Source organism: Pyrgilauda ruficollis, unplaced genomic scaffold (assembly GCF_017590135.1).
Source record: "Pyrgilauda ruficollis isolate IOZ18807 unplaced genomic scaffold, ASM1759013v1 scaffold7, whole genome shotgun sequence".
Taxonomy (NCBI): domain Eukaryota; kingdom Metazoa; phylum Chordata; class Aves; order Passeriformes; family Passeridae; genus Pyrgilauda; species Pyrgilauda ruficollis.
Window position 1 is genome coordinate 11936832 of NW_024528821.1, and position 23343 is coordinate 11960174.

The window sequence follows — 23343 nt, forward strand, 5'->3', positions numbered from 1 at the left end:
CCTTTTTAATTCTGTGTGATTGGTTACTTTTTTTGTTGGTTGGTTTTTTGCTTCTGTTGTGTTTGGTTTTGGGTTTGGTTTTTTTTTTTTCCTTTTTAATTCTGTGTGATTTTAATAATTGTGACTAATCATTGGTCTTTATATAAATGTGGGGAGAAAAGGCAGGATTACCAGGATCATCTTACTTCATGAACAGAAAATATATATAGGCAAACTCCATCAAATACAATCTGTTCCCAGAAATCATAATTTTATGAACTGTTGAAGCAATCCCATTTTATCAGCCATTTACTTGTGTTGCTGGTGATGGGTACATGAGCAGCACATGGTCATTCTGCCAGAAATAAGTGTTACCCCTTTCTCCAGCCCTGTCTTAGCCAATTCTCTCCCTCTCCTCTCTTGGTTATGGTTTGATATTTTAATTTCAGATCTTTCTGGTTCATTGAAGACTTTTGGTTGGGTTTTTCTTTTGAGGGAGAGGGGGAGGAAAGTTCAGTTTATAAACTAATGATCTTGTTATCCAACCCATTTCCCCTGTCCTGTTTTCAGTTGTTACAGTCATATACAGCTGCCCTCTACAAATTACTATTACCCTTGCCATGCTTCAATGCTTTGTATTTCCAGCCCCTTTAAAACTCTTACTTTTGAACAGTGTTGTGCAATAACATATTGAATAAATGAGTAACCACTTCATACTGTTCTTGTATTTATGAATAGCCAGAGAAATTTCTTTTTTGACAGTGAATGAGAAATTAGATGTACTTTAAAGGCTTCTAAAGTGTATTTTCTGTTGCTACCAGATGAAATCAAAGAGACAAAATTACTTTTTCCTACTTAAATATTTCATTGATTTTTCTTAGAGCACCGTGCTCCCTCCTCTGTCTCCAAGGCATGCATGATGATTCCCTGTCTATGCCATAAGGCAACCTTATAGATCCAGACCTGATCAGAGTATTTATAAAGAATGACCCACAGTAATGTTAAATGCACATATTTTAATGCACATATTCTACCTGCATAGCGTACTGCCCAGGAACTTCATAACAGAAGAAGTGAATTTTATTCTCTGCCTGACAGGCATGTCTGCAAGAGCTGCGTCTGCAGTGCTAAATTACACCCATATTCTGGCTGCTCGTGGCTTCACACACCCCGTGCACATTAATTGTTGCAACCAGAAACAAAATTGAGAGAGGCATGTGGGACTGTGCATGAAAGGGGGGCGCGCTTATTGAAATTCATGTATTGCTCTGCTTGATTCCCCAAGCCACACGTGGGAACACTCAGCCATAGGCAGCTGCATCACTGTCTCGGGGAGAAGGAGGAACTGGGGCAGAACAGTTCCACTGTGTGGTTTCACTGTTGGTCACAGCTTTTCAGACATGCAAGGCATAAACCAAGAACCTGGCCTGTTGGGTTTCAGTGCCTGCAAACACAGAATAAAATTCACCTAGATGTTCTGTGGCAATTGTGTACCAATTGATGTGCAGTTAATCAGACCCCAGCAATTTTCTAGAAGTAAAATGTAAAGCTTTATATTTTCTCATCACAAAAGAGCAAAAAAAGCTTACGCATTCCTCCAAACTGAGATCAAACTGTGTCCCCCAGATGTGCCAACAACCTGCCCAGCATTTTAGTGACAAACTTCTTTAGTCTCTCCAACACAGAAACAGCAAAACACAGCATTTTTAAATAAAAAGGAAATTTCCGACTGCACAGAAAGACCACACACAATTACAGCAGCACCCAAGTAAGTCTGCATGTGTGCTTTGGCTCTCACCAAAGCCTTGCACAGCCCTTTGCTGGTGCTGTGCCTTAGAAGCATTGGTTATTTCAGCAGGAGACTGCACAGTGGCCATCCCTACATCAGAGTGGGACTGAAAAGAAAGATTCTTTGATTTCAACAGCCCATTTCTTAATTCTTAGCAACTGGTCTAAATCAGGAGCTCCATTCCAGTTGCTCCAGTGTAAAACCACTTTAGAGGGCAGATCCAAGTCTAGTCTTTCAACGTGCAGAAGCACCTGGACTCTGTCCAGGCTGGACTGGTTGGATTTCTGCAGTTTGGAGCTGAAACAAGGAGAGAGCTACATTTCACACAGTTCCACTGCTCATCTCTCTGAACCTGACAGAATACAGCCCTCAGGGGGGTTACAAGTATGCTTTTTTTCTGGTTAGATTGAGTCTTGCAAGTGCAGATAACTTTTTAATATTTTAAAATACGTTTTGAATTACAATTGTAATTAAGCAAGGAGATTTTTTCCTCATAATCACATAAAATAGCCCAAGCAATTTAGTGTTCTAATTTTTATATTCATAGAGCAAATATTAGACTGTCCAGTTACATTATTGAACAATAGATAACAACCCTAGGTCACACTGTATATTCTATTTAAGAAGACATATAATAACTAATACTAAAAAAAATATTCTAAAATTACAGGGGTTTTCATATAATTTTTTCTTCTGGCATCAAATTGTAATTCTAAAGGAGAATAAAGCAAATTTTTTCTTAACATTTTCAAACCACTGATTTCGGGACACTGCAACCCTAAGACAACCACATATCTTCAAAGTAGTTACTTAATATTTTAACGTTTATGCCAGACCCCTATGAACCCATTAGTCCAAAACTAGAGGCATGGTGTAAGATTATGCATGAGTGTCATCCCTAACTGAAAAAAATGAAGCTAATTAAATATATATTTGTTCACCACAAGTTAGGAAAAAACATCAATCTGCCACTCCTATTTCAGATCCCACTTCATAAGCAGTCCTTACAAACATCTACTTTGTGATAAATCATGTTTTTTGAAGATCCCAAAACCCCACATTTTCCATAAATGTGTCCTTGAGCACTCTGCATCAGTTCTGTGTTCATACTTAACTGGCTCCTATCATACCACATTCTTCAGGAAAGCAGCTGCTTTTCTGTCTTTGGTGTTTTAACAAAATTAAAATGAGACTTAACACTTTTAATTAGATGTTTAATTCATGCTTTTGTGAGCTATTTCCTTCCAATCTGAATTTTGTCACACAACTATAACGGGCTTTCCACTGCCAATTTTTTTTTTTTTTAATGCTAACTCAGTGTCTCAAAGAACGTGTATTGCACAATTTGGTAAAGAATTTGAAAGTGAAAGTCTCATTTGTGAGTAAAGTAGGAACGCCTAGTAACTGGCACAAGCTGTGGCTGTAAAAATATGCAATGTTCAGAACAAAACCCCCTCCAAAACCAAGGGAACAGTTTAAACACATTTCATAGGGCATACAGTAAATACTAAATTTAAGGGACCAGTTGAAAGAGCAAATTGAGCAGAACATGGCTCTTACTGATGAGATACAAGTATTTTACTACTTTTGTGGTTTTACTTTTAAGGAAGCAAATGCAGAAATTCTCCTCAAAAACCAGATGAAATGTGAGTCAGCCATTTGATGAAGGTGGCAAAGAGGAGCCCAGTTTTCAGAAGGAGCTTCCTTTCCACCCTTCCTGGCAGTCAGCACATTCACAGCATTGCTTTCCAAATCCTTCAGGAGCAGCTGAGTGTCATGCAGCCAAATCATGTTCCCATTAAGAAAGCAGCACATACCATGCCTTTTTCTCAGCTGTCAGTTATTGTTTCTCATCACAGGATGAGGGTGACCAGGATTTGGCCTGTCCTCAGGACAGTGTAATAGATTATCATTACTGCTAATGACAATGTTCTGTAGAACAAGAGTCCTTGTTTTGCTGCACCTCGTGCTCAGGCCCAAAATGAACAGCCCTGTTAATGCACTTGCTAACCTGGCAAACCTGCTCACCCTCCTCTGAGCCTGTTGGACTCGTACAGCACCCACTGTGCACACTTGGGTGAGTCCCTTCAAACTGCACACTTCACCTGGGCTCGACAGCAAACCCCATGGCTCGCCAAGACACAAACTCTGAGCTGAAGGCAGCTTCTAACCCTCAATGGAGACAGAATTTTGAGGATTTTCCTGATATACCTAAGGTTGTTTGAAACTGCTTGTTCTGCCTGGACACTACCACTCTCCTTCAGAGAAAGTATTTCTACATCTATTCTCACATAAGCAGATTGCCTTTGGATAGGTTGGCTGAGAGTTTTCACGTGCTTTTGAAAAGTGACCTTAACATCTCAAATCCAGAGGCAGGCTCAGAAATGTACAGTTCTGCCCACAAAATATGCAGTGTCTTAGTGCAGTTTGAGAGTCTGAAAACCATCAGAACAACTGTGATCCAAAAGTTGTGCTCAAAGCCTGGCTCTACCAGAACTGTATTGCCAAGCAAAGTTGGTGGCCATGCTTCTTTGTACAGACCCTGTCATCTGTACTTCAGCTGGAAGATTCTGAGCCTGCATTCAGATGTTAAATTGTGAACTATTATTGTGCTGCAGAACAGCCAACACAGGCAGCAACTGCAGCAAAAAACCCCTCTGTCTTAGACCAAAGCATGTGGCAGGACAGGGACATTGCTGCTGAGTATTACCTGGCCTTGGATGCTGGTAAATATTGCCAAAATAACTACCTTTATCAGCATTTATCAGTGTGAACACTCACAGAAGGTGTCATGATATTATCAGCATCACTAACTGAAAGTAGAAGTGTGACAGTGCAGCCTGGACAGCCTGAGAACACACAGGTTCATACCTTGGCTGAGCCCTTCCTCTCCTGGAGGTAAGGTAAGTGGGTCACTACCTGAATGACTGTGTTTGCATCGCTTCAGGTAACACCTTAGGTTAGAACTTGAAAACACCCACAAAAATCTGTATCACAATCAAGCCCTTAAATAACCAGAATCTTCATTTTACTCCAGGTAACTGTACAAAGACCTGCTGCATCAATAATTTATTTACTTACATATTTACTTCAGTCAAATTCTTGGCAAGAGCAAGGTCAAACCCTCAGCAGGCAGTGGGGGAGATGCTGCAGAGTTTCAGAGTGCCCAGTAGAGATCACGCATCCAGAGGCTGGCAATCAACCCCTCGCTGCAGCTGGTGACTGTGGGCTTGTGAGGGCATATTGTGCACACTCACAAACATCTTTAAATTTGGCTTTCTCATCTGGGTGGCTGACTTCAGAAAACCACTCCAGACACCTCTCAAAGTGTTTTCTCAACTGGGAGCCTAGTTAAGTCACTTCAGGGGGAATTTAAATCAAAGATGGTTTTCTGCATCCAGCTGAAAGGGATTGTTTAGTGATTACAGAAACACAATCCTTCAAGAGGGCTTGGGGTTCTGTGGAGAGGTAGAAAGGCTGGGAGCGGTCTGCATGAAAGAGAGTAAATAGTTTTGTGGGGGGAAAGGCATTTTTCTCTTGTAGCGCAGCTACTACTGAAATAGCAAGTGGCTTACAAGGAAAACATGCAAACATTAGACTGCTGTGAATGATGCAGCTTGGAAAGAGATAAAATAATAATCAGCTCACCATTAAGACCAAATCCCCAAGTTGCTTGTAGGATCATGATCGGAGCGGTGTTGAGTCACCTCCTGAGCGCACTTCTGGATCACGGCATTCCTGGCACACCGGGCAGCAGTGCCGGGAGCGCCACCGGGGCCAGGCGGCTCTGCCCCGCTGGCAGCGCCACTGGGGAGGCACATCTCCAGCGACCCAAGGCTTCTCCTGGTGTCCAGCCACCAGGGAGGCACGTCTACAGTGACCCACAGCTTCTCCTGGTGTCCAGCCACCAGGGAGGCACGTCTCCAGTGACCCACAGCTTCTCCTGGCTGCTATTGGGGAGGCACATCTTGAGTGACCCCACAGCTTCTCCTGCTGTCCAGCCACCAGGGAGGCACATCTCCAGTGACCCACAGCTTCTCCTGCTGTCCAGCCACCTCTGATTCCTCTGTCTCCTCTGGAAGCACTCCCCTCTCTCTCACAGGTGTGAAAGGCTGGGGCTGGCAGTCACTGATGGGATAGTTCAGGGCCAGCTGGGCTTTCATTTGTGGGTCTAGGCAGGTGTCATTAGTTCGAGGAACCCTCCCTGGCTGAGAGTATTTAAGGAGCTGTTGCAGGAGTTCTAGACTGCTTGATAACCTCGTTGTCACCTCCCCAGGTGGCTGTAATAAAAGTGGTGCAATTTTCTTTAGAAGGGCAGGAACCTGCAAAAAAATTAAATATGTCAGGTTAGTCCAGTGTGTGGAGACTCCAGGGTAATTTGCTTCCCTTTATAAACCTGAACTTGATTTGCTTAATTTCTTTCTAGATGAACCTGAACACTGGCTTTCAATTCTCATGGCCTCTTATTTATTGTTTTTTAGACAGTTCATCTCTTCAGACACAAATCATAATTATCAGAGACTGGAGGGAAAGAGCAAATTCAAATGAATACATACATACATATGTGTGTGTGCACGTGTATATTGTTGCCTGTCAATGCTGGAGGGAAGCTTTTAAATAAAGTCATGGAGAATGTCAAGCAATGTGAAGCAACCTAGTTGAACACTAAAAAATCTGTCCTCCCTTTCATTTGGCTCCTGATTTATGTCAAGTGGAATAAATGATAATAAGGTTATTAGATTTATTTATGATATAAATATGAAGTGTATGCATTTAGTAACCTTCAGACTATAAAACACAGATGGAAGTACATCCATAAGTTCCAAACCACCTCATTTAAAACGTATGCAAAGCACACCAAAAAGAGAAAGCATGAGAAAAAGACTCAAGTGTCAGTACTCTCCCCGAAGCACAAATTTTCTCTGCGAGCCATACTAGCACAAAACTGCTTGAAGGCAGAGACTGGCCGGTATACAAAAACGTCAAGCTCATGTTTAATTTTCATCAGATCTTAAGCCAAACCTCCTGCAGACGGATTAGTTTTACAGCTGTGAGAAGGCATTACCCCAGCAGGGCACGGACGCCCTATTAGGGAGGGTGAGCCTTCTCTCCTGCTCCTGCTCGGCCGGCAGCGGTGACACTCGGGGACAGCCCTGCCAGCAGCCACCGCTGCGGACACGGCCCCGCACGCCCCGCCAGCCTCCGGGACTCGCCCGCATCCTGCACACACCCAGGGTCTCCCGGGGGCACAGTGTCTGTCTGTCTGGCCGGGGAGTTTCCTATCGCCTAATCATTCTCCTCCCCTTCTCGGGTGGGATATCGCTGTAAAAAACTTCTCTGAACATACCTACACAACATAAATTTCCAGGAAAGTGGCAATGCTGTTAGGAGTTCTGCCTGTTCTCAACCTCCTTTGCAGCAGAGAAGTATAATAGTGAAGGTATTTGACTATAACTAACAATAAACTTTACAGAAAGAAAATTAATATTTTTATACATCTTAGTTCAACAGGCTCCAGTTTAATTCTAAGCCCTGCATTTGAGAAATCAATTGTAAGGTTGATTATATGTCAAAATATCCAAGCCAATGAATCTCTGCCCAGGGAGGTGATGGAGTCACTGTCCCTGGGTGTGTTCAAAAAAAGACTGGATGTGGCACTCAGTGCCATGGTTTAGTTGATGAGCAGGTGCTAGTTCTCAAAGGTCTTCTCCAACCTAGGCCATTCTGTGATTCTGTGATTCTGTAATGTTGATGCTATTTCAACAACAACTGGAAAGTGGAAGTTAAAGAGTTAAGACCAGTCAAGAACAGAACATTTGAATATTATCTTCTACAGGTGACTAAAGATCTAATTGCTGTTAGTAAAAGCAAACCCTTTGTGTCAGAAAGAGTGCTTACTTCACTGGCTGCAGATTAAAACACTCTAGTTAGTTCTTTTTATATTCAGGAAAAAAATTAGCCCATAAATTCTTTTATGCTTTCAGTGAAGATATTTTTGGAACTGCAATAAATTTCTCATTACATATAATACACTACTGTCTGATTATTATTTTTTATTTTTACCTTAAAATTATGTCTAAATGGGACAGTCCAATTATGTCTGATTTAATGTTCTAATGTAATCCTCTGTGATTACAAGAAAGGTCTCGGGTTATTTAACAAATGACATTTTGGATTTATTACAAAAGTGATATTGGAAGTATAGGACCTGTGGGGAGCCAATTAAACTTTCCTGGACATCATCTGCTTGGCAGTGTCCTCCTGCCACCCATATGGGAAACTGGAGTTTAGTTTAGGGCTGTATCCTTTCAGACAGCACAAGAAGAAGGCTAAAGACAGATTTCAGTTGTTCCCATTACTGGCCCTGTCAAAATGAGCCCATGGAAAGAGTCAGGCCACCTTGTCTGTGGTATCCCAGAGAGCCAATGCCAAGGACAGAGTGGGCCTGAGTAAATATGTAAGTGAATAAATCTTACCAGCCAAAGAAGTGAAGCACCTGAACCAGGTTTACTCCCTCTGGTACAAAACTGATGTGGAAGCTGAAATTATGCCCCATCCATTCTCACTATTTCAGTGCAGAATCCATTCAAGGTGGGGCAGAATGCTACTTGGTGGCTGGAAAGGGTGTGTGAAGGTTGACCCTGGCTGGACTGGGTAGAGACCTGCTACAGCAGGCAACTAGAAAAGCTGAATTTTAATTGCAAATGAAGAATATATGTTCAGTGATAGACATGGAACTGTGTGATGACTGTTACAGAGTCTTCTTCAGGAGCGGAACTTGCACTTGAAAATGGATTTATTAGAAATTTTATAGCTCTATTTCTCATTATGAGATATTGATTTTTCAGCTAGATATAAATGAGCTAAAATAAAGGGGGAAAAAATCCTAAACTTCATCCTAGTGACCAAAGTGATGTCTGCTATAGAAGCCCTTTGCTCATACAGGGAAGCTAGAGTTGCTCAGTCCTGCCACAGCAGTATTAATTTGACCAGGCCACACAAGGAAAGTTTCATATCACTCCAGTGAAGCCACTTGCAGAAGTAGAATAGGATAAGCTTCCTAGAAGAAGTGCAATTTTAGCAGAATAATTCTGTTTATATTGCAGCTTTCACTGGTACAATTATGATGACTAGATATTACACTCCTCTCTCTCTGCACCTGAGAGGATTCATTCCTGTGCCAACAAAACCTCCAGACCTGGCCAGAAGCAAAAGTTGAGTTAATTAGAATACAGATGAGCACTTTATGACTTACCTCTGTTTTGCCACTCTTATTACACAAGCAAAATGAAAGTCATCTCATTATGCTAAAACTGTACCAGCACTCAGCTTCCTGCTACTGGTTTCTAGCTGGAAAGCAGCTGCGTTGATGGATGTAATGAAGAATAGACAGGTACAGACAGGGAGAGATCATGGGAGTGGCCAGTCATCACAGGAAATATTATAATCTTTTGATCTCTTGCTGTATCCAAATCATTTAAACATTGCAACTGAGAACAGTATCATATGAAAACTCTCACTCTGCCCTGATGTGCCTTGCAACCATTTTTATGTTCCCCTTCAGCCCTCACAAGTCTTATGCCCATGTTATTTCTTTATTGCTTGTTTGTTTTTCTCTCCTTCACTGCAGTCCAGCTCTGGCTGTATCAGGCATAAAGCAGAATGCACGATACACTTTTTCAAGGCATTCAAGCATGAACTATTTTTCACTCTGGATTCCCTCTGCCCTGTTTTGCTCCATAACTTTTCCCAGTGCAGTGATCAACCCGTCCTCCAACCAGCTTTACAACCTCCCAACAATACTACTCCATAGATCAGCCCAGGTTCCTGCAGGATCATGATGGTTTTATGCCTCCAGCCTGCCACTTCCCACTGCCCCTAACTACCCAGCCAGTGGAAGTCCCAAGGTTGTTTGTAAGCTGGTGTGTGTAATACAGCCAGCAGGCTGGCCTGGGTTGTAAATTTGATGTATTTCATACTTAAGTAGGACTGTCAACTGTTAAATCCATTCCTTGCTAAAAATAAAAGCTACATAATAAGCCTGATACTGTAGATCACTTTAAACCAGATACTGTAATCCCCACTTGAGACAGATACATGACCTATTAAATTAAACATAGATTCCCTGAAATTACATGCAGAACCTCTCTCAGATCAGACCGACTCCATTACTTTACCCTGTAAATAGAAATATTGAACTTGTATATATATTCAGACATGATGTATATAGTCACTTACCAGCTTTTGTATATGCATGCTGCATTAGCAGAGGTGTGCCTTGAAACAAAAACAATGTTGACAACATTTTCAAAGCAAAATACCTGATACCATCTTTCTAAATATGTACTTAATTTTGTTAACAAAATAGGTCTTTATTTTCTGAACAGGTGACATCAATGGCAGCTGAGGAAAAATAAAACCATCTATATTAAGGTGACGATAAATTATTTTGGAGATGAACATTTGAAAGTAGATTTTAACAACAACAAAAACCAGAAGTGAAAACCTTGGGAATGTCCTTAGATTTAAGTAGTTCCACTGTGATTTTTTTTTTTCCTGGTAAAATGCATATTTCTGTAGAATTTGCAACTCAATAAACTCAGTTGTTGTAGCTGTGTTTTACAACTTTCTAGATATCTTCGCTGTGTTACTGAAGGCTAGCTTTGGTGATCCATGAGATGGAAATGTTGACGAGAGCACTATTAAAGAACACAGCCCTGTGACCTGGTGTGGAGAGAGGATCTGACCACACCAAGGCTTCAGCCTTGTCTTCCCATGGTTCCTGAGGTGGACAGAAGAATGAATACTGGCTGCATGTGGACTACTGCAGAAGGGAAGAAACAGGTTATGCATATTTTATGCCTGTGTGGCACCTACTTAGTGAGCTTTAGCACTGGACACTGCATTATATCATTATGTACAGGGTTAAACCAGATTACTGCTGAGTACCCACACCCAGCATTTCACAGCTGCTCTCTTGCTTTGGCACACAATCAGGGCTTTCTTCCAACATAGCTCAGCAAAACTGCTACCTCCGTGTCTTGCAGCAACTCTCATTTATTTATTCAGATTTATCACCACACCTATCAAGCTCTTTGCTTTTACATGTTTCCTTTCTCTCTCTTTTTTTTTCCTTCTCAAACTTCACAGCCTCAGCTGTTTTTCTGAGGACTTACTACAAAACTGGGGCCTTTTCTACTCTTTTGGAGTGCAGGAGCAACTCTGCTATTTCCGTATAAAGCTCCAAATTGGGAGTGTCAAATGGAATCAACTGCATCTGAAACACAAGCAGCCAGCTGACCAAACAAATGAATAAGCAAAAAACTAAGCAGGTTATGTGAGGCCACCATTCAGGTGGATGCAAAAAAATAATACTTGTGCTTCTAGAATGAGGATAAATCAAGATGCTGCAGTTTGTAGCAGTATCAGAGGGATAGTAGTTTCCCACACAGTAAAATAAAGTTCTCTTAAGCAATTCCTGCAGTGGATGAGTCACTGTCTGTCTTGGCTGGTTTATTCAGAATTATTTCTGTTCAGCGAGAATGGAGGAGAAATCTTTTTGTGCCCTGTCTGTGAGCCCTCAGATTTGCCAGAGCTGTGCTGATGCAATACATTCCACAGCCCCACTCCAGGTATTGTCTCAATGAGTCTGTAGTTTTCCAAGCAGCCTATCCATGATGGAAGCTAGGAAGCTGAATGTAATCTGTTGTTTTTTTCGCAGGAAGCCCTGCTCCTGAGCACGAGGCTGCCGAGGCAGGAGCAGCAGTTCTGTGAATGGGGAACGGCAGCTGGTGGCAGTGGGACGCGCGACGCCTGTCTCAGAGGTCACAGCTTTGGGGAGTAGCTGTGACTGGGAGGAGCTGAAGCCATTCTTCTGTGAGGAAGTGTGAAACCAGCCTATATATTGGTGAAGCCACTTCAGGGATATGCTTCAGCAGAAAGACATGACAAGCTGTGAATTACAGTGCATTAATTCAAGCCTAACATATTGTCAAGTATGGGGCCAAAGGGCTAAGAGCCATTCATACAACTAGGTGTGAATTAATTCACACTGGTTCACACACTGAAGTGTCTTATTGTGATAATAGATTTAATACTCCTAAAATGTTATTTTAAAATATCTTTATATTATTAATTAAGGTGTAAGACTTATGCCTCCAGAACACTGAATTATATCTCAATGAAACCATTGCTCAAAATTCTTATTAACCCAGAAGGTCACTCAATTTCTCCTGCCCATTTCATAATAATAAATAGTATAAACTGTTCTGACCATTCCATCTCTTTGTTACAGGAACTATCACCATCAAAAGGGGAATCCCTCTTCCTGTATGTAAAATTAATGCTCAAGTATGTGGTTGGATAAATGTTTCCTGCATGTAGATGTTCAGCCATATGTTTCTGGATTTCTCTTTGATAAGTAAGTGCTGGCTACCACTGAGTGATTATGTGCAAAACCTGTACCAGGAGGAAAGATGCCTGTACACAAGTGCTAATCAATGAACTTTGCTACCCATCAATTCATATTTCCAAAGTGCTTGCATTGAAATGAAAGTCATTATGGCTATGCCAATTAGTAAGAAAAATACACTGGATTTTTGTCTTTTGCCAGTGGAGGTCAAGGTACTCTAATTTTAACAGGATGTCATCCAGAGAGGAGCTGAAAAACAGATTGGGTGGAGCCCAGTCCTGAGGAAAGTTTATTAAAGCTGATGGGAACGGCCCAGAGTAGGTCAAACTCATTCTCTTCTATCAGGAATGAGTTTGGTCCCCTGGGAGCAGTTAAATATTAAATCCATTTCTGGTTTTTGTTTTGTTTTGTTTTGAACCGAGTCTTGGTTTCTGAGCTGTTTATAAGAGAAAATGATATAGTAAATTATGTAAGATAAATGATACAGTCTGGCAGTGTGAGAAATCTACTATTCGTAACTAATTCTAATTTTTTAAGCTACTGTATGTCATAGCTAAAGCAGCACATGCTATCACTGAGCTGTCTTCGAGATTTACTACTTGTGTTAGTGTTTCATCTGTGGTTTGTTTAAAATGTTTGGGGGGCTTGAGACTGTGGTGCTGTGCTGAGGCAGGGAGCTGCATGCAAAAGGCTGAAAATGCCCTTCTGCATTTGGATGGTGAGTGGAGAGGTCTGCTGTGGAGGCAAATTGAAGTAAATGACCAACAGTCAGTTAAGTGTTTCTCTATCAAAGAGAGCTGTGTCAGGGTGTGACACTGGAAGACCTTGGCATGGGTGAGACAAGGTTTTGTGGACCTGAAGGGAGCAAAGGCAGGCAGATCTGAGGCTCAGCACAAAGGCAGCCACGAGAGCACGTGCCCTCCGCACCCTGGCTAAGCAGACCTGTCTCCTCTTAAGACAGAAGGCTTCCCAGTAAAGGTTTTTACATTTTATTGATCTTTGTCTTTTATCTTCCTCTGCAGCAAACCTTTCCAACAGCACAAACATTTTATTAGACAGTTACACTGTTGTGGCTGCTGTATGCTCCTTCCAGAGCACACCTTTTCTATGCTGCGCTGGTTTTGCCTTACAAAGCAAGTTAATAAATTGTATAGTGATGAGCTTTGATTGCTTCACGTTCAAACTGCACTCTCCCAGAGGCTGTGTTACCCAAGATATTAGCAGGGAGAGCTGCTCTGACCTCGTTTAGTGGGCAGGCAGGAGCAGTGCTGAGGTGCAGCCCCTGGAGCATAGTGAAACCATTGTCTCCTTCCAGGACAAGCCACGGAGCCTGAACCGCAGGAGCGTACCCTTGCATGTCTGTTGGCATTGCAGTTCTGCTTCACAGTGAAAGGAGACTGTATCTGAGCATCTGGGAGAAAAGCCTCTGACAGGTTTATTTGATATTTTTACTGGAGACCATACAATTACTGGAATACCTGGATTTATTTGAATGGAAGTATTATAGAAATATTCTCTCCAGTGGTTTCCTGCACAGAGAGGAAATTTCATTTTGCAGCCAAAATTTTGTCAGAGGGTCACAACCTCTTTCTCAATGCTGAAAAACTGTTGGAACTCACCCTGTAATAAAATGAAAGTCTTCCAAAGAGATTAACCCCCCTCAGCCTATGATGGAGTGTCCCTCCAAGGCTGGTGCAACATGTTGGGCACTTTCTCTCTCCCTGAGAAAGGCAGCATCATCACCAGAACCTGCTCTGGGGCTTGATGAAGGGCAAGACAGGCACAAAAGGTAACCACAAACATGAAATGTGTGTTAAGCCCATTTCTGAAGGCAGCAAACTCCTGGTGAGAGAATATTTCTGCAACTTCTGTGCTGGCAGAGTCAGGGGCCTTTGGAGAAAGAGCATCACAGCTACTGGTGAGGAAAAGGGGTACAGGATCCTGACTTGTGCAAAATGCAGCCAGGGTTTATTTTCTCACAGAATTACTTCTGTTTGCTGTCTTCTGAGCAAAACCTTTTAAACATGCAAAACATGTGGCTGAAAGGGGAATTCAGAAGTACTGGTCTGCACACTTTGAAGTGAAACTGAAAGTTTTGAGTTGGAAATCTCAATGACCTGGTACAGCCTTTCCTTTCCGTGGAAGCAGCTGCCATGGCCACTTCTGTGCTAGAGTGAATAAAAACCATGAGCTAGGGTCAGAACAAGCCTGTTTCACCTTTTTTACTTCCCAACATCTGAATTGCCAGATGAGATCAGAGCTAGAGTCCATCTAGACCAGTTTCCTGTCTCTGATAGCAGCCAGAACCAGATCCTTGGGTAAAGGCATGAGAAATCTCAGTTCTGGCAAAAAGAGAATAATTTAGCCACTCCTCCTTCCCCCCCATAGGTTCATCTTAATCTCTAAGAGTGGGAAAGTGTTTGAAACTTTGAGGTATGAGCTTTTACAACCTTTCTACGACTCTCTTAGCATTAATTATCATAACTCTGGCACCTCTAAAAACTTGTTGTAACATTTGGCACTGTGTCGAGAGTAAGGCATGTTGAAAGAAGAGAACAGGACTTCTAAAAACGCCGAGGCACTGCTGGGATTATTGACTCAAGGACCTCAGTGAGGGAGCATAACATAGGGTCATGTTTCCCAGTAATAACATGGGTGGTTGACTTCCCAGCATAAGGAAAAACTGGAAAAAATTGAAACTCATGTTGTTTTGGATAGAGCCCAAGAAGTTACTGAGATTTACAATTAGATCATGCAGAAACTGTGGGCTGATTTGGTTTCATTTTTTCAAACAGATGTTGGAGAGGTCACACAAGAGGTGGTGTGGAGGGCGCTACATTAGTAACTGAAATAAGTGTAGCTAATTCCAATTTAATACTGCATTTTATGCGGTACAATCACTTTCCTAAGTGTAAATACCGAGCATATTAATTATTGCATGGTAATTTTCTAGCCCTATAATTAAGTCGTTTTCCTTGAAAAGAACCTATGGGGTCGTGGTGCAGATTTTCAGCAGGCATTTCTCCTATTGCTGCTGCTATTGGCAGCAGCATAATCTATCCCATTGTCATTGATGAGCTCTTCTGACTAAGAGGGAAAGTGACAGTAACATTCATATCAGATCATCTGGAATGGGCCAACTGCACATTGCATTAAAATATGAAGTGGAGAGCAGTCCTGTGGGGGCAAGGTTAACAGTTCCTTTCCATCTGTAATTCCTGTCATTCCTGGGTGTAGTCTGTAAGCTGTCACATAGCACAAGCATTTGTGGAGGATACACAAATTACCAAAACTGACCACAGCAAGACAAATACAAGCTGTTCTGGGGCTATTGGTCAGTGTGGGTTTGTACAATAGAATTTAATTTTTTGTCTGCAACACTGGAGACTGTCTTGGGGTGGGGGATGTCACGTGGAATGGTATCTGATAGACTTTGTCAGATTGTTCATCTTACTTGTTGTCTCAGGTAGTCATTTCTGCTTTCCTGTGCTGGGGTACTGATGCTTCCAGTCTGGCTTTACCCAATCATCTTTAAAGACAATTATTCTGTGTGGTTGTATCCTTAATTATATCATACAGTACCCAGGAAGCAGCATGCTGTTTTCTCTGCTGTCTACTATTAACAAAACCCCATATCACCACCAGCAGTAAGCACTGCAGTCAGAAATCATATTACTTAGGAAACAATCTCATTTTCTTTTTCCAAAAAAAACCCCACACAGAACAAAACCAAAACATGTTTTTTGATGTTCTCTAGTGTTTGTTCTCTAAATACTGGAGGACAGAGAGCCCTAACAAGCAAAAACTTAGCTGCCCCTCACAGAGCTCTCTCTGAATTCCCTGGATGTTCTGCACACAGAGCACAGACCAAGCATATCCCTCTGTGGCTGACCCTCTCTTCTTGTACAGGCACCTACCAAGAATATATTACCCCCATGTTTTGGCAAAGCACAAATAAACTTCCAGAAGTTTTGCAGCGGTATCAATGTCCTCTCTAAAAATAGAGCTTCATCTCTTAGTGAGTGGAACACCAGGAAGCCATCAGCACCTGAGAGCTGCCCAGGCTGCTGACGTGGTTTTCCTTCCATACTCTGCACTGAAGATCAGCCAACCCTTTCATTCCTCCATTAGTCACCTCATATTTACAAGGTAGTAACCACAAAATAAGGAATCTGGTGACTCTTGCAGAAGTTTGACATTTCTGTGCTTCCTAGCAAGGCTGTGAATATTTGTGTTTCCAAAGCAAAGGACTTGGGGGCTCCTGGCACATTCCTCCTGTCCCACCCCACACTGTCTGGAGGTGAGTAAGGGTTGGTGCTTCAGCAGATCTGGTTCACTTTTATAAAGTTCACTGGGAGCTGAATGTGCTCACAGCCTTGAGGTTGGGGCTCAAAGCATCTGAGCTAACCTTTAGACACCTCTGCTCTGGTGTGTATTTAGTGAAGTGAAATGAAGACTATAGAATAATCAATCCTTCTATACTGTGACAGGTCAATTGCTTATTTTAGAACTGTCTTGGCTGGTTGATTATTTAATTTCCTTGAAAGCAAGAAAAATAATCATTGTGAAAGTTACTAATGTACTCCAGGTGAAATGCAACTAAACCATTCGTTCCAATATTCACATTAGCCAAAATATGCTTGCAGTTTTATATTTTGACCCTTTGCTCCTTCCTTGTCACAAAATAATTATAAAAATGATTAAATTATTTTAAACTATTGAATTCTAATTTTTTAAATTATTGACTTGACATTTCAATTCATTAGCTTTCAACCTGAATTGAAATTTGTTCCACAGTTCTTTACTTAATTTGTTAAGTTCCAACTTTTCTGCTTACATGATTGGCACTAAATGAAGAAATCATTTACCAATGCTTTAATTGTCATTCTTTGTATGCAGTGCACTATGGTAAGACTGTCTGTATTCACTATAAATGATCAAAACATAGAATTTGACTTTTCTTCTCTTTTTCTTCCAAATTTCAATACAATTTGGGATTTTTATAAAGCTTTTTTTGTAAAAGCACAGGTTCATATACACTTAAATAATGTTGATGGAATCATAAAGAGAAACTGTAATTATACTGTCAAACTTCTTTTATTCCTTCTGTGCATTCCTAGCAATATTTAGAGCTACTCTACGTTTCTACTACCAGATAAACCTGATTTGATTGCAAACTGTGTAAATTAAATAATCAGAGACTCTCTACATGCTGTGTCCTTTCACAGTTTCTGAGCTCACTTGTACTGTGGTAAAAGAGCACCAATTGCCCTTTGGTGATCCTCTCAGGGATGATTTGGGGTGAATTATATTCAGGCCCCTAAATCTAAACCCTACATGCTTTCACCACACAGCTGTTGAGGGGGGATGCAATGTCCACTCGGGCTCCACTGGGAAAGCTCTCTGCTGCCAGCAAGGCCTCAGTCCTCTCCGAGGTGAACAAACTTGTGTTTCTCCATGCCCTAAAGCTCCCTGGAGTGCACAAAGCAGATGCTTCCCTCTGGGTGTCTTGCAGGAGCATCCCATCCCATGCCATGCCACGCCACGCCACACAACATCACACCTGTGTTCTCGGGACAGATCTCACAGAAGTCCAGTCAGCCCATATTTCCATATTTGCCCATATTTTCTGCCATTTGGGCAAAGCAATGGACAAGATGAACTCTGAGGGTTGTCTCTAGACCTCTATTGATGATAAATATACACAGGAGTAAAAAGCACCCATGAGCAAGGGTGAGCACAGCTCCCTGAGCATGTTGCTGGACCAGTCATCGGTGGAGTGGAGAGACCCAAGCTCTGCTCTTCACCTTTCTGGGTTTTTTTTAAGCACTGGCCCTGTATTTTTAGCACAGCTGTGCAACCATCTAATTACACACAAACCAGATTTTATTCAATTTTTCTTACATTCAAGTGTTTTCTTTACCTGTGGGTTGGAGCAGGCAGGTATTTTTCAGCCTATGATGGCAGTAAATTTCCTGCAGCACAGTCTACAAAGGCTGAGTTCTTCAAAAACAGGGGTATGGCCATGGAAAGGATCCGAGCTAATCAAATGGAAAAAAAATTCAATTATATAATCAAACAGTTATATTTTAATTATAATCGTTGCCACAGGACAGCCCAGGATTATTTTGTGTGAACTTCTACTTAAATGTTTATTTCTGAAGAAAAACATATTAAGGCATCTATGGCAATTTCATTATTATTAAGAAATTAAAAAGAATCTGTAGTTAGGTAAGGGACCAGTACAATTACCTACATCATCTTTCAGAACAGTTAAATGTAATAATAAGCCACAATGAGAAACTGGAGCCGTAGAAATGAATGAGATGGCACTAAAAGAGATTCACTGACAGGGAGCTCAGGGCTTACTGAGCTGTTATTTATTGCAGGGCTAGACTTTTTAAGCTACACCAGTGAAAATAGAACAACAAAAAATATTGCAGCAGAATTAATTGTACAGGTTCACTCTTCAAGCCAAAATAGACTATAAGGAAGTAGTCTTCAAATGAAGCAAGGAATACAGAGAATTTATTTCATCTCTCTAAATCTCCAGGGAAAACATTGTTTCGCTCACAAGGAGCTGACTGTGACTCAAATATCCCTCCTCTTTAAAGTCCACATCCCACCCTCTTCTCTCCACCCATCTGGATGGCCAGGGAAGCTCTTCTGGAGTCCTCTGAGCTCTGCTCCTACCAATGGTGTGTGAGTACTCCTTGAGGAGTATCTGCCTTCCAGTGCTCTGATCCATAAGACAAGCATTTTGACCTTTAACAAGACCTTTGGGTAAAAGGAAGGCTTTCAGTGGTGACCAATCCATTGCCATTGCATTCCAAGTGGACAACAATTTGAACATAGAAGGAAAGTGCATTTAATTTGATTTTAGACTTTTGATGTCGTTTTGAGATCAGCAGGGAGCAGAGCTCAGGCCTTCTGCCTCTCCCCATTTCCCCACTTGGTGCAGTCACCGTGGGCTATCAACTGGTGTCTCTAAGGCTGGGGGCCATGAGCAGTGACTCTCCTGAGTACTCTGAAAACCTGCCCATATTCCATATTTCATCACATCAGTCTGCAGAAAACTCAGGCCTCCATAAATTGTGCATGATGACAGAGGGGAAACTGCAGGAATGCACCCCACTGTCTAGCAGAGGACCTTTTTACCTCTTTCAAGTAGGATTGTGCTCCACAGATGATAAGGGACAAAAGAACTGTGAAGAACCCCTGAAGAAATGATACATTTTCTGAACAAGGGGTGCATTGATTGGGAAACTAAAACTGCACTGGAGAATGTAGGAAAAAGAGAGGTTTTATTCAGTAGCAATATATCTACTTTGTTTTGGATAGGAACATCAGAATAAACCTCTTGAGAAAGTTTTTGGTTTATATTTAGTGTTGCTCTTTGGGGATAAAATTGAATTAGAGAATAGTTCATTCTTCATTTCTTAACCCAAATTGTCATCACTCACCGCACACTTTTGCATCAGCAGCATGATTTGGCTGTACTTTGGTCAGACCTTGCTCAACCCCAGTGACTCATCTCCAGAACTGACCCATCACTGAGAGGCTTCAGGCCCTGGGGAAAACATTTCATCTCAGTTCTTGGACTAGAACAGAGTTTTCCACTGATTCAGACCTTCAGAACTTTATATCAGACCTTCAGAACCTTCAGAATGGTACTTTATATCTGCACACAGATTTTGTCAAAATAGTGATCCAATGGTGTCGGAAATAATGCCAGTATTTCAGAGTGGAAAAAGTTAATTACCAGGAAGGACAGAAAAGGAAATATAATATGGAATCTCAATGTAAATTGTGCTTGCTTTCTGAAGTAAGTAAAAATTAGAAACCACCCAAAAATGCTCTAATGGCAGGTTGAGGCCAGTCTTTGAACATCTCATTGCCTTAAGAAAATTTACATTTTGTGTTCAAAAATAATTGCTAGCCTGGATCTTAACATGTCTTGGTCTGTAGACTAACCTATGCAAGTACTTCTGCTATTGCTGCTGCAAAAGAAAAAAATAAATTCCAGGAGGGCTCTGGAAAAATTGCAGATGGAGAAGCAGTTTCCTGATGGATCTTAATATCTTATTGACACTCCTCAACCCCTGTATCTAACACATCAGCTTCTGAAGTTTACTCACACTGAACATGCTGTTTTGCCTCTTATGCAATTGCTATTAGCTTTGCAGCTATTGTTTTTCCTTGAACACAGACACTCAGAAAAGATGCTTCATGTTTATAATATAATTTAGTTTTGAAAATTATTTCTTGCCTGAACTCCTGCCAAATAGCTGATAGTTTCACTTTACAGTTTCATTTAACATTGGCTTTATATTATAGAAGGCACATAGAAAAAAGTGCATGGAAGTTTTATTGCAAGATTTTTCTCACCTTCTTCATATACAAGCTTACATTAATCCAGGACAATCCAACTTTGGAAATCCACCATATGCAACAGCATCCTTTAATTACCAGATAATTACTGCCTTCAACGAGAACATTTTCTGAACAAGATCTGCTCAGCCTGGAGGCCTGGAGGAATAGCACAAACCACTTACAGCTTCCCCATTTCATACACCAGTCTGTGCCAGGCACAGAGCAACCTTGGAATGATTTAAGAGAGAGTCGCTGTTGCCTCAGTTCTGTCACCCAACCCTGAGAGACAGCCCTCAGCCTTTCTGTTCCATCCCTTTTCCCCAAACAGTCTTCCTAAGTCTCTCGTGTGCATAGAGCCAGGTGCAGGAGCATGGTTTTAAAAGGATTTGAAAATGTCCCAACCCAAATATTGTGTGCTTCCCCGTCCTGGTGGCCTTGAGGTGTTTCCAAAGCCAGTTTTGCTGTTGCTGTACTAACATTAATGCTATGAATAATGCCACAACATGTGACTATAATGCTGTGCATCTCCTGGGCTTAGAGAACAGCACAGAGAGCTTTGCAGGTAGACTCTAAATGCATCTTGTGTGCAAGCTCTCAGTAAGACATGACCTTTCCTCTGGAAAGAGCGCCTCGACCCACTCACCCTCCATGCAGGCAGAACAGGCACAGCCAGTTCATTTCCATAATCTCAGCACAAGCTCTCTTCCCAGCCTTTGCATCAGACCAGACTCTGTGTACAGAGTGTTTTTAGGATATAATCAGACCATATGCAGCACAGGAATTATAATCCTCCATAGGGAGGCTGCATTACTACATTGGCTGTACCCAAATATGTAATTTGTTTTGGCTAGAGGTGTTCTGGCAAATCTGCCCATGGTTTGGTGCAGGGGTGGCCACCAGGGCTGTCAGTCATCAGCCACTCTGCAATGTCTCTAACCATGGTGAGGGCACAGATCATTTCAGCACTGTAGTGACAGCAAAGGTGTCACTTTTTGATGGACAGATGCTTAACTCTCTCTAAAAGCTGCCTCCCTTTTGCCTGTCTGAGGTTAGGATCTCTAAAACAGTAACTTGGTTTATATACTTCAACTACTTTATGCCCATTGAGTAATTTTTAAATTTTATATATTTTGTAGTGCTTGTATCAGATTTACAATTTTTATTGGGTCACATTAAAAGACATTGAGAAAAGGAGCAAGTCACCAGCTCTCTTTTATGTCCCTTGATTTCACTGACTGTGGTTGGAGGAGATCTTTGGTGTCCCAGAAGTGCTGTTTTACCACTTACATTATGATCCCCTCACCAATAAAAGCTGAGTCAGCTTTGATGTTCTGGTGTTAATTGTTACTGTACATTGTGTCCCACAGGACAGAATAAGGCACAACTGGTACATAAAGAAAAACACCAGGACACGTGAAGGACATTTTGATACAATAAAAGGGAAAGCAGGCAAGTGAGCCACATCTGCTCCTGATATTTGGATTAGCTGATTAGCGATTAATACACAAAATAGGTCTGGAACAGAGTTTGAATAAACAGATAGTTGAACAATAGTCCACACAGAAGGGCAAGGCACAAATTTAATCTGGCTAACCAATAGGGATAGGGCTGGAACACATCACAAGGCACCTGATTTTTTCAGCGCTTTCTTCCCAGTATTTCCCATGTCACAGGTTTTAAATAAATCCCTCGAAAGGGATGAAAATTTTAATTGCCAGATTTTTTTTTGCTGACTGAAATCAGAAAACTGTAAAGGTTAAGGTTAATTCAATATTTTGCTTTCAGTCTTTTTCTGTTACTCCATTCTACTTCAGTTCAGGTCAGTCCCCCAGATTTCACAATAGAAAGTTGTCTGTAGCAGGAATATATTTTGACAGGAATGTTTTGAGTTCTGAAATTCCAAAAAATTGGATTTCTTTCCAAAACATTTTGGATTTGATAGATTGTCATCTCTCAAGGATGTGAAATGAAATAAAACCCTTCCTGCAAATCATCTACTCCATACAGTCCCCCATAAAGAAGAGAATAGCATCTGTGGGACGTCGATCCTGCACAGGGGTGCACAGTGCAGACACCACTCCATCCCCTGCCCAAAACACCAGGAGACAGCAGCAGAGGTTATAGGGTAGGAGGGAGATAAACAGCAGCATGTTCAGCTAAATAGAAGTTTTGCATGCTTTTTTTTTTGTTTTGTTTTTCTAGGTGATACATTGACTCATGCCCACCCTCCCTGAGGATCTTCCTAACCCCTTTACAGGTTAAGGCTCATTTCTGATGAGAACTGGGAATATCCTTGTGCATGGCCCATTTGTACCTCTACCCATAAAGGCCCTGTGACCCAGCTCAAGCAGCAGCCCAAACGTGGTGCTGCTGTGCCTGCCTCAGCCTCCCACCCACACATGCAACAGCCCCATGTCCCACAGGTCTTTTATCCACCCACAGCCACGTGCCACCTTTCTCAGCCAAATTCTTCACCTACACCTTAAAAAAAATCATGAAAGGAGACATCTGCAATAGCTTAGCCTACCTGGCATGACACAATCAGTAATGGCCACTGGCTCCTAACTCATCACAGCACACTCCATTTCCGTGTAATTGAGGAGCAGAGTAAGTTTGCACAGATTATATGGCTGGTTTAATGAAGTTTAGTAAAATGAGCTCATTAATGCAGCTTTCAAAGGAACTTCCATTTTCTACATCACAAGGCATGATTTTACAATCTTTCAGCACTAACATTAAAATCTCTCAGATTCTGCCATGCTGCCAAATCACAGAGTGCACGTGGAAACTC